This window comes from Oncorhynchus gorbuscha, linkage group LG10 (assembly GCF_021184085.1).
Source record: "Oncorhynchus gorbuscha isolate QuinsamMale2020 ecotype Even-year linkage group LG10, OgorEven_v1.0, whole genome shotgun sequence".
Lineage (NCBI taxonomy): Eukaryota > Metazoa > Chordata > Actinopteri > Salmoniformes > Salmonidae > Oncorhynchus > Oncorhynchus gorbuscha.
Window position 1 is genome coordinate 49971064 of NC_060182.1, and position 12012 is coordinate 49983075.

Consider the following 12012-nt stretch of genomic DNA (forward strand, 5'->3'; position numbering starts at 1 on the left):
TGCGCTCACCTGTAGCCCTCCGCTTACAGATGAGCTCTGGCCTTTTACTGGACATGAATTAACAAAATGTCCAGCAACTCCGCAATAGAGGCACAGGCGGTTGGTGATCCTCCGTTCCCTCTCCTTAGTCGAGATGCGAATCCCTCCCAGCTGCATGGGCTCAGACTCTGAGCCAGAGGAGGGAGATGGTTGCGATGCGGAGCAGGGAAACACCGTTGATGCGAGCTCTCTTCCACGAGCCCGGTGACGAAGATCTACCCGTCGTTCTATGCGGATGGCGAGAGCAATCAAAGAGTCCACATCTGAAGGAACCTCCCGGGAGAGAATCTCATCCTTAACCACTGCGTGGAGTCCCTCCAGAAAACGAGCGAGCAGCGCCGGCTCGTTCCACTCACTAGAGGCAGCAAGAGTGTGAAACTCAATAGAATAATCCGTTATGGACCGTTCACCTTGGCATAAGGAAGCCAGGGCCCTAGAAGCCTCCCTACCAAAAACTGAACGGTCAAAAACCCGAATCATCTCCTCTTTAAAGTTCTGGAACTTGTTAGAGCAATCAGCCCTTGCCTCCCAGATAGCTGTGCCCCATTCTCGAGCCCGGCCAGTAAGGAGTGAAATGACGTAAGCAACCCGAGCTCTCTCTCTAGAGTATGTGTTGGGTTGGAGAGAGAACACAATCTCACACTGCGTGAGAAAGGAGCGGCACTCAGTGGGCTGCCCGGAGTAGGTAGCAAGGTGGGTTATTAACCCTAGGTTCTGGAGGCTCGACAGGCCAGGAAGTAACAGGTGGCACGAGACGTAGACTCTGGAACTGTCCAGAGAGGTCGGAAACCTGAGCGGCCAGGTTCTCCACGGCATGGCGAGCAGCAGACAATTCCTGCTCGTGTCTGCCGAGCATGGCTCCTTGGATCTCGACGGCAGTGTAACGAGCGTCTGAAGTCGCTGGGTCCATTCCTTGGTCGGTTCCTTCTGTCATGCAGGTGAAAGAGGACCCAAAAGCGACTTGGCGAAAACAGAGTCTTTAATCCAGTAAAGTGAATACAAACAAAAAAACACAACTTTCACTCGAAATGACGAGGACTAACTGGAGACTCGATCTTGAACAGCAGGTGAACAGCAGGTTGCCTCGGGAAGGCACTCGAACCAGACAGACTCAGACACCTGCTCACCACGCAGCATCTGAGGAAAACACGACACGACAGGGCGATACACAATCACAGCACGGTGAATTCTAAACAAGGAACCGACAGGACAGGAACGGAACACAAAGGAAGAAATAGGGACTCTAATCAGGGGGAAAGGATCGGGAACAGGTGTGGGAAGACTAAATGATTGATTAGGGGAATAGGAACAGCTGGGAGCAGGAACGGAACGATAGAGAGAAGAGAGAGCGAGAGAGTGAGAGAGGTAGGGGGAGAGAGAGGGATAGAAAGAGGGAAAGAACCTAATAAGACCAGCAGAGGGAAACGAATAGAATGGGAAGCACAGGGACAAGACAAGATAATAAATGACAAAACATGACAGAAATATTTTATTTAACTAGGCAAGTCAGTTAAGAATACATTAATATTTACAATGGCGGCTTAGGCCGGCCAAACCCTCCCCTAGCTCGGACGACATTGGGCCGAACGGAAATGGAACCAGGGTCTGTAGTGACAGCCCTAGCACTGCAATGCACTGCCTTAGAGAGCTGCCCTACTCAGGAGACTTTCTGTTTGCAGCAATTCTCTGTATTAGATGATGAATCCATCACGAACATGATTCTATGTGATTGGAAACTCCTATACGGATCTGACGTTTGATAATGCAATTCACACACAATTTATACATTCTTGCAAATGGGAATGAAGTTGTTGGTCACAAAACAAACACAAAAAAATGTGTACCTAGAGTGCAGTGACCATAGAATTAGAACATATATGCAGTGCTGTCCAAAATGAAATGATACAATGACTGGGGTAAAAGTGCAGACTGTCAAGCTTTAATTTGAGGGTATTTTTATCCATATCGGGTGAACCATTTAGAAATTACAGCATTTTTTTGTTCATAGTCCCCCCATTTTAGGGAACCCAAAATTATTTGTCCAAATTAAGTTGTGTGTTCAGGGTTCGATCCAGGACTTTCTAACAAGGGAGTGCCTTTGGACTCAAGTTTTTTTTGAACACCTGTAACTGCCATTTCCTGCAATCTAGGGAAAATAATAATACTCTATTAGGCTGTGGTACCTGGCCTTAAATGATAAAAACAAAAAAACTTGTTGGATGCATTTGCAGTTTGTTTTGGTTGTGTTTCAGATTATTTTGTGCCCAATAGAAATGAATGGTAAATTATGTATTGTCATTTGAGTACATTTTATTGTAAATAATAGAATGTTTCTAAACATTAATGTGGATGCTACCATGATTACAGATAATCCTAAATTAATCGTGAATAATTATAAGTGAGAAAGTTGTGTGTCTAGCATACCCCCCTCAGAAATGCTAAACTCCCCTGTTATTGCTAATGGTGAGAGGTGTCGTGGCAGAATCAGAGGTCGGGTTAGTCTTATCTGTGAATGTGTCTGTAAACTATTCCTAAACCATGTGAGGGGATGGTGTGATTAATGGGGAACCAGTTAGGTGGCTCCACAATGGCTGTGTGCCAGTCACGTCTCTCTGTGATCTTGTCCAGGAGGGGGTGCATTTGATATATGCCATTGGATGAGGTAATGTCACAGGGCTATGGTGAAGCACATATAATTAAAGATGGACTTTATGGTAACTCTGACTTGTGTGTGGTTTGCTCTCTCATGATTTGGTAATACAGGAAATTTCCATGACATTTGGCGACGAGGAAGGGATGTGAATCTTCACTCGGTGACCAATCCTGACGATCTAGGTAAATAAATCCTGCACGAGGGATCCCTCAAACTTGGGATCTTAGGGAAACCACACTTCGGGAACGAAGCAGATGGACCAACCTTTGATCTGAGAGGAAGCGAGCCGAGTGGATACCACATTTCGAACATAAATTTCGAACATAATATTTTTTTTTTTACTCTGTGTGAGTATTTTGTTACGGGATCACTAGGTAATATTTGTCGCTCTGTGTGAGCGGGGTAGGTTGACTCTGTGTGTACCTTTCAAGTATGTTCTGATGTTCTCTGTGAACGTCTGACCAGTTCTGTGTGAACATCTGACCAATCCTGTGTGGGTGATCCTTAAAGTTCTGTGTGAGTACCTAAGTTTTCTTATGTTTTATATGGATTCTGTGAATATTTGAAATTATGATAAATTGTATGTGTGTATAATCAATTACTAGAGATTTGATAAAGTAATGCTGAGAATATAATTAGATAAAATTTAAACCACCCATTCGTAGACGTGGGTAGGTTTTGAGTTGGTATCTATAATTAAAGAATTTGATAAAGATGAGGGTTTAAGCAATATTAAACTAGTCTACAAAATCTGGGAAATTGAGCTCTAGAAACTGATTAGAGTGTGTTCACTTTTGGTTATCTTACCCTAACGATGTAACTATAAAACGCATATTGGATTATCTCCGTCTGGGTACAACATTTGAAATAAAACTGCCCCTAAGGTCTGATAATGTTATATTTTTTCTTCCCAGTATGAGAGAAGTTGCGGGATTTATTGAATAAACTGTTTTCCATAAAGTTAGAGAGAATTTGAGGGAATCTCGATGTAATTTATAATGTCGTACAAAGCCTAAGGTTTTCCATCAAACTAATTATAATTGCGTGATGTAGTAAAGTAATTGAAATATGTTGCATAAGTAAACATAATCCACTTTTATTAAAAGGCGCAAGATCTATTTCCTAGTCAATAAATGTCGATTTTATTCTTTGATTGCTAATCTAAACCAGGGCTATTATTTTTCTGGGAATTGCCTATAGTAACGTGTCTTGATTTTAATTGTAAAGTGGGTTTCTTTGCGGAGAATCTTAGTCATTTACATAGTGTTGGTGGTATAGTGGTGAGCATAGCTGCCTTCCAAGCTGGAGTACTGGGTTTGGTTCCCAGCCAATGCGCTAACTAAAATCTGGGATTTTGATTGTAATTAAACTATTTGTATGTTTTGCCTGGAAAGTTATGGTCGCTAGTGTTTGTATAAGATATAAACTGAACATTTTAATAGCTTGTTTAGGTTAAATTGATAGACAAATTCATTCAACTTAAAATAATAACGAAGCAAATTTTGATGCAAGACAATGTCTGTTCACTAAATTATCTGCTGGAATAATGTATTGAGAATTGAGTCTAATTTAAATTACTGTATCAATAGAGGAGCCAGTTACCTAAATTAAAGAAATTCTAAACCATGGCGGAGAGATAATGGCAATAGAAAGTGATTTCCAAAATGTTTTTCATTCTTATAGATTGACTGACACATGTTATAATTTTGGTGCTGTGTGTGTTATTTTTTAAAGTCTTGGACATTTCATAAGTGTGAAGAGCAAAGAGAAGAGGAAGTTATAAAGTTTGGTTTTAATCTTATGATAAGAGTTAAGGAAAAATGTTGAAATGAGACGGGTTATATATTTTTGCCCACTGGGAAAAAAGGAATAGGATAGGAAGGGAGTTAGTTGCTGTGTTGGCTACTAATTTTCAGGGTAAGGTGCTAGAGGCAGGTAGATTTTTGAGGAATAACGTAAAACTGTGTCATTACGTTGGATATACAATAACATTAATCAAATTGTTTTGACCGTTGTTCAGGTACACTCTTTTCTGTACTTCTGGCAGTACAATTTTGATTGAGAGATGTTGATTTAACTTAATTAAACATTGTATTCTGATGTGTTTGAGTAGGATTATTTCTTCCAGGACGGAGGGGAGTTGAAGGAACCATGGGAGAACACGTTTACATTTTTATTAAATGCCTGGGATAAATGACTGATTTCTTATGCTGAGAAATGTACTACATTTGCGACAGAGGAAAAAGTATTACATTTAGATAGTAATGAAATCAGGATAATTGTATCTAAGGGTAGCATGTTCAATTAAGCATACATGTACTTTGATGTTGATTAAAATGTATGATTAATGATTTGAGGTACAGTGGAATTATCATTAGGTTTGGTTTATAGTTAATTTTTGAGTCTCTGAATCGATGTAGTGTAATGAATACTAACAAAGTGTTTTGTGTCTTTCTGGGAAAAGGGGTTTCATTGTCTCTCTTTGAAATGTTGCCTGGGACTATAATCTTGGGGAGAGTGAGTGAGATTGAGGCCATAAACTACCAAATTGATAAGGGCCTGGAAGTTTTTGTTTTTACCTTAAGGTTTGCAAATACACACACACAAAACATTTGTTATGACTGTTTGTTTGGTATTTTTAAACGCACATGGGTTTTTATTTTCTGAGTTTTAATTACACACGTTAATTCTTTTGATAAAGGAATGTTCTGGGAACCTGGGATACAAGCAAGTAGGAAATAATTGTCTATTTTTATAATTTGTCTAATATAGTAAAAATCACTTCTTTAAAGGTTTTGTATGACCTGTGACCTCTGATGACCTTCCGTTGTGGCTTGATCACCCGCATTGGAAAGCCATTTGGATAATGAATTTATGGTCATTTGTAAATACTGCTTTCAAGACAATTTGTGTAATTTGTAAATATGTTTGAGTTTATAGTTCTTAGCCATATTTGTAATTTGGACCACTGTGAAGAAGGAGAGGGCATTGCCTTTAACTAAGGGTATGCTGCTTTAAGTCTATTTTCCTATGACCACATGAGTTGAATAATTTTTCTTTGTGGAGTTTTTTCAGTTTAGTGATTTTAATTTGATTAGGTTAGATGACATTTTGTTTAATATTTTTTTTCCAGTACTCGTTTTGTTTTTTACATTACTCTCATAGAGAGATACAGTGGGACAAAAAAGTATTTAGTCCGCCACCAATTGTGCAAGTTCTCCCACTTAAAAAGATGAGAGAGGCCTGTAATTTTCATCATAGGAACACTTCAACTATGACAGACAAAATTAGAAAAAAAAATCCTGAAAATCACATTGTAGGATTTTTATTGAATTCATTTGCAAATTATGGTGGAAAATAAGTATTTGGTCAATAACAAAAGTGTCTCAATACTTTGTTATATACCCTTTGTTGGCAATGACAGAGGTCAAATGTTTTCTGTAAGTCTTCACAAGGTTTTCACACACTGTTGCTGATATCTTGGCCCATTCCTCCATGCAGATCTCCTCTAGAGCAGTGATGTTTGGGGCTGTTACTGGGCAACATGGACTTTCAACTCCCCCCAAAGATTTTCTATGGGGTTGAGATCTGGAGACTGGCTAGGCCACTCCAGGACCTTGAAATGCTTCTTACGAAGCCACTCCTTCGTTGCTCGGGCGGTGTGTTTGGGATCATTGTCATGCTGAAAGATGCAGCCACGTTTCATCTTCAATGCCATTGCTGATGGTAAAGGCTTTGTTACTTTGGTCCCAGCTCTCTGCAGGTCATTCACTAGGTCCCCCTGTGTGGTTCTGGGATTTTTGCTCACCGTTTTTGTGATAATTTTGACCCCACGGGGTGAAATCTTGCATGGAGCCCCAGATCGAGGGAGATTATCAGTGGTCTTGTATGTCTTCCATTTCCTAATAATTGCTCCCACAGTTGATTTCTTCAAACCAAGCTGTTTACCTATTGCAGATTAAGTCTTCCCAGCCTGGTGCAGGTCCTTTGACAGCTCTTTGGTCTTGGCGATAGTGGAGTTTGGAGTGTGACTGTTTGAGGTTGTGGACCGGTGTCATTTATACTGATAACAAGTTCAAACAGGTGCCATTAATACAGGTAACGAGTGGAGGACAGAGGAGCCTCTGAAAGAAGAAGTAAGTTACAGGTCTGTGAGAGCCAGAAATCTTGCTTGTTTGTAGGTGACCAAATACTTATTTTCCACCATAATTTGCAAATAAATTCATTAGCTAGCCAGCTATTTGTCGTCCTTAACGTAGGAGACTCTGCTAGCTAGCCAACAGCTCGCCAACAGCTAGCCAACGTCTACCGAATAGACTCACAACCCGGTCGCATTCACAGGTAGTATCACATTTTCATTTCATTTCATTACAGTACAACGGTTTGATTTGTTTGATCGTAGCTAGCTACATAGCTAGCTACATAGCCGTCTTTGTATCAAAGATAATTGTGTAGTCTAGAGCGATTTTCTAGGTTAGCTAGCCAGCTATTGTCATTCTTTTAACGCAACGTAACGTAAACAACACTACTAGCTAGCCAGCTAGCCCCCGAATAGCAGCACTGCAGAAACTATTACACTCAACGGAACGACTTGATTAGTGTAGTGTCAACAACGCACCCACTGCCAGCTAGCCTACTTCAGCAGTACTGTATCATTTTAATCAGTTTAGTCAATAAGATTCTTGCTACGTAAGCTTAACTTTCTGAACTTTCGAGACGTGTAGTCCACTTGTCATTCCAATCTCCTTTGCATTAGCGTAGCCTCTTCTGTAGCCTGTCAACTATGTGTCTGTCTATCCCTGTTCTCTCCTCTCTGCACAGACCATACAAACGCTCCACACCGCGTGGCCGCGGCCACCCTAATCTGGTGGTCCCAGCGCGCACGACCCACGTGGAGTTCCAGGTCTCCGGTAGCCTCTGGAACTGCCGATCTGCGGTCAACAAGGCATAGTTCATCTCAGCCTATGCCTCCCTCCAGTCCCTCGACTTCTTGGCACTGACGGAAACATGGATCACCACAGACAACACTGCTACTCCTACTGCTCTCTCTTCGTCCGCCCACGTGTTCTCGCACACCCCGAGAGCTTCTGGTCAGCGGGGTGGTGGCACCGGGATCCTCATCTCTCCCAAGTGGTCATTCTCTCTTTCTCCCCTTACCCATCTGTCTATCGCCTCCTTTGAATTCCATGCTGTCACAGTTACCAGCCCTTTCAAGCTTAACATCCTTATCATTTATCGCCCTCCAGGTTCCCTCGGAGAGTTCATCAATGAGCTTGATGCCTTGATAAGCTCCTTTCCTGAGGACGGCTCACCTCTCACAGTTCTGGGCGACTTTAACCTCCCCACGTCTACCTTTGACTCATTCCTCTCTGTCTCCTTCTTTCCACTCCTCTCCTCTTTTGACCTCACTCTCTCACCTTCCCCCCCTACTCACAAGGCAGGCAATACGCTCGACCTCATCTTTACTAGATGCTGTTCTTCCACTAACCTCATTGCAACTCCCCCAAGTCTCCGACCACTACCTTGTATCCTTTTCCCTCTCGCTCTCATCCAACACCTCCCACACTGCCCCTACTCGGATGGTATCGCGCCGTCCCAACCTTCGCTCTCTCTCCCCCGCTACTCTCTCCTCTTCCATCCTATCATCTCTTCCCTCTGCTCAAACCTTCTCCAACCTATCTCCTGATTCTGCCTCCTCAACCCTCCTCTCCTCCCTCTCTGCATCCTTTGACTCTCTATGTCCCCTATCCTCCAGGCCGGCTCGGTCCTCCCCTCCCGCTCCGTGGCTCGATGACTCATTGCGAGCTCACAGAACAGGGCTCCGGGCAGCCGAGCGGAAATGGAGGAAAACTCGCCTCCCTGCGGACCTGGCATGCTTTCACTCCCTCCTCTCTACATTTTCCTCCTCTGTCTCTGCTGCTAAAGCCACTTTCTACCACGCTAAATTCCAAGCATCTGCCTCTAACCCTAGGAAGCTCTTTGCCACCTTCTCCTCCCTCCTGAATCCTCCTCCCCCCTCCTCCCTCTCTGCAGATGACTTCGTCAACCATTTTGAAAAGAAGGTCGACGACATCCGATCCTCATTTGCTAAGTCAAACGACACCGCTGGTTCTGCTCACACTGCCCTACCCTGTGCTCTGACCTCTTTCTCCCTCTCTCCAGATGAAATCTCGCGTCTTGTGACGGCCGGCCGCCCAACAACCTGCCCGCTTGACCCTATCCCCTCCTCTCTTCTCCAGACCATTTCCGGAGACCTTCTCCCTTACCTCACCTCGCTCATCAACTCATCCCTGACCGCTGGCTACGTCCCTTCCGTCTTCAAGAGAGCGAGAGTTGCACCCCTTCTGAAAAACCTACACTCGATCCCTCCGATGTCAACAATTACAGACCAGTATCCCTTCTTTCTTTTCTCTCCAAAACTCTTGAACGTGCCGTCCTTGGCCAGCTCTCCCGCTATCTCTCTCTGAATGACCTTCTTGATCCAAATCAGTCAGGTTTCAAGACTAGTCATTCAACTGAGACTGCTCTCCTCTGTATCACGGAGGCGCTCCGCACTGCTAAAGCTAACTCTCTCTCCTCTGCTCTCATCCTTCTAGATCTATCGGCTGCCTTCGATACTGTGAACCATCAGATCCTCCTCTCCACCCTCTCCGAGTTGGGCGTCTCCGGCGCGGCCCACGCTTGGATTGCGTCCTACCTGACAGGTCGCTCCTACCAGGTGGCGTGGCGAGAATCTGTCTCCTCACCACGCGCTCTCACCACTGGTGTCCCCCAGGGCTCTGTTCTAGGCCCTCTCCTATTCTCGCTATACACCAAGTCACTTGGCTCTGTCATAACCTCACATGGTCTCTCCTATCATTGCTATGCAGACGACACACAATTAATCTTCTCCTTTCCCCCTTCTGATGACCAGGTGGCGAATCGCATCTCTGCATGTCTGGCAGACATATCAGTGTGGATGACGGATCACCACCTCAAGCTGAACCTCGGCAAGACGGAGCTGCTCTTCCTCCCGGGGAAGGACTGCCCGTTCCATGATCTCGCCATCACGGTTGACAACTCCATTGTGTCCTCCTCCCAGAGCGCTAAGAACCTTGGCGTGATCCTGGACAACACCCTGTAGTTCTCAACCAACATCAAGGCGGTGGCCCGTTCCTGTAGGTTCATGCTCTACAACATCCGCAGAGTACGACCCCGCCTCACACAGGAAGCGGCGCAGGTCCTAATCCAGGCACTTGTCATCTCCCGTCTGGATTACTGCAACTCGCTGTTGGCTGGGCTCCCTGCCTGTGCCATTAAACCCCTTCAACTCATCCAGAACGCCGCAGCCCGTCTGGTGTTCAACCTTCCCAAGTTCTCTCACGTCACCCCGCTCCTCCGTTCTCTCCACTGGCTTCCAGTTGAAGCTCGCATCCGCTACAAGACCATGCTGCTTACCTACGGAGCTGTGAGGGGAACGGCACCTCAGTACCTCCAGGCTCTGATCAGGCCCTACACCCAAACAAGGGCACTGCATTCATCCACCTCTGGCCTGCTCGCCTCCCTACCACTGAGGAAGTACAGCTCCCGCTCAGCCCAGTCAAAACTGTTCGCTGCTCTGGCCCCCCAATGGTGGAACAAACTCCCTCACGACGCCAGGACAGCGGAGTCAATCACCACCTTCCGGAGACACCTGAAACCCCACCTCTTTAAGGAATACCTAGGATAGGATAAGTAATCCCTCTCACACCCCCCCCCCCTTTAAGATTTAATAATAATAATAATATATGCCATTTAGCAGACGCTTTTATCCAAAGCGACTTACAGTCATGTGTGCATACATTCTACGTATGGGTAGTCCCGGGGATCGAACCCACTACCCTGGCGTTACAAGCGCCATGCTCTACCAACTGAGCTACAGAAGATGCACTATTGTAAAGTGACTGTTCCACTGGATGTCATAAGGTGAATGCACCAATTTGTAAGTCGCTCTGGATAAGAGCGTCTGCTAAATGACTTAAATGTAATGTAAATGTAAATGTAAATGTTAAAAATCCTACAATTTAATTTTCTGGATTTTTTTCTTCTCATTTTGTCTGTCATAGTTGAAGTGTACCTATGATGATTTTTTATTTTTTTATTTTTAATATTGAGTATGTCCCTTCTAAAGAATCAGAACATTAATTACATGTCCCTGAGAGGGGAATGTCATGGCAGAATCAGACATCTTTAGGTAACATTTATAAATAATATGTTTTATTCATTTTGTTTTACACCATTTTCATAAGCTTGCTTATGTGGAAAAAGTTACTTGGGCCCAGAGAGGGGAGAGGTTGGGTTAGTCTTATCTGTGAATGTGTCTGTAAACTATTCCTAAACCATGATAGGGGATGGTGTGATTAACCTCTAGTGACACCCCATCCCGTGAACGGGACCGTTGTCATCATCTGACACTAATTAGCATAATGCAACGGACATTAATATTCCTAGAAAATATTCCTATTCATGAAAATCACAAATGAAACATATTGAGACACAGCTTAGCATTTTGTTCATCACCCTGTCCTCTCAGATTTTCAAAATATGCTTTACAGCCAAAGCTAGACAAGCATTTGTGTAAGTTTATTGATAGCCTAGCATAGCATTTTGTCCAGCTAGCAGCAGGTAACTTGGTCACGGAAATCAGAAAAGCAATCAAATTAAATCGTTTACCTTTGATGAGCTTCGGATGTTTTCACTCACGAGACTCCCAGTTAGATAGCAAATGTTCCTTTTTTCCAAAAATATTATTTTTGTAGGCGAAATAGCTCCATTTGTTCTTCACGTTTGGCTGAGAAATCGCCCGGAAATTGCAGTCACGAAAACGGCGAAAAATATTCCAAAGAGAGAGTCACCCTGGGAGCCATCAGGTGACCACTTACGGGTATTCTTTAACATAAATGCGTAAAACTACGTCACAATGCTGTAGACATCTTTGGGAATACGGGGAAAGAGTAATCTGGCTGATAGCCCATTCACTGGTCAATAGCTTTCAGAACATGAGGCACTTCCTGATTGGATTTTTCTCAGGCTTTCGCCTGCAACACAGACAATATTTTTACAGTTTTGGAAAATGTAGAGTGTTTTCTATCCTAAGCTGTCAATTATATGCATATTCTAGCATCGTATCCTGACAAAATATCCCGTTTACTACGGGAATTTTTTTTTCTTTCAAAAATGAAAATACTGCCCCCTAGTCATAAAAGGTTAATGGGGAACCAGTTAGGTAGCCACCTAACTGGTTCCCCATTAACCTTTTGTGACACAAAATGTCTGTGTGCCAGTCACATCTCTCTGTGATC

At 43.7% G+C, this 12012-nt stretch overlaps 1 non-coding gene across 1 annotated transcript; it reads left to right on the forward strand.

Annotated features, from left to right (window-relative positions):
- Positions 1 to 1729: 1729 nt before the first annotated feature.
- Positions 1730 to 1802, forward strand: LOC124047045. Its single transcript, XR_006841095.1, has one exon. It is a non-coding gene; the product is annotated as a small nucleolar RNA SNORD50 (small nucleolar RNA).
- The last annotated feature ends 10210 nt before the right edge of the window (positions 1803 to 12012 follow it).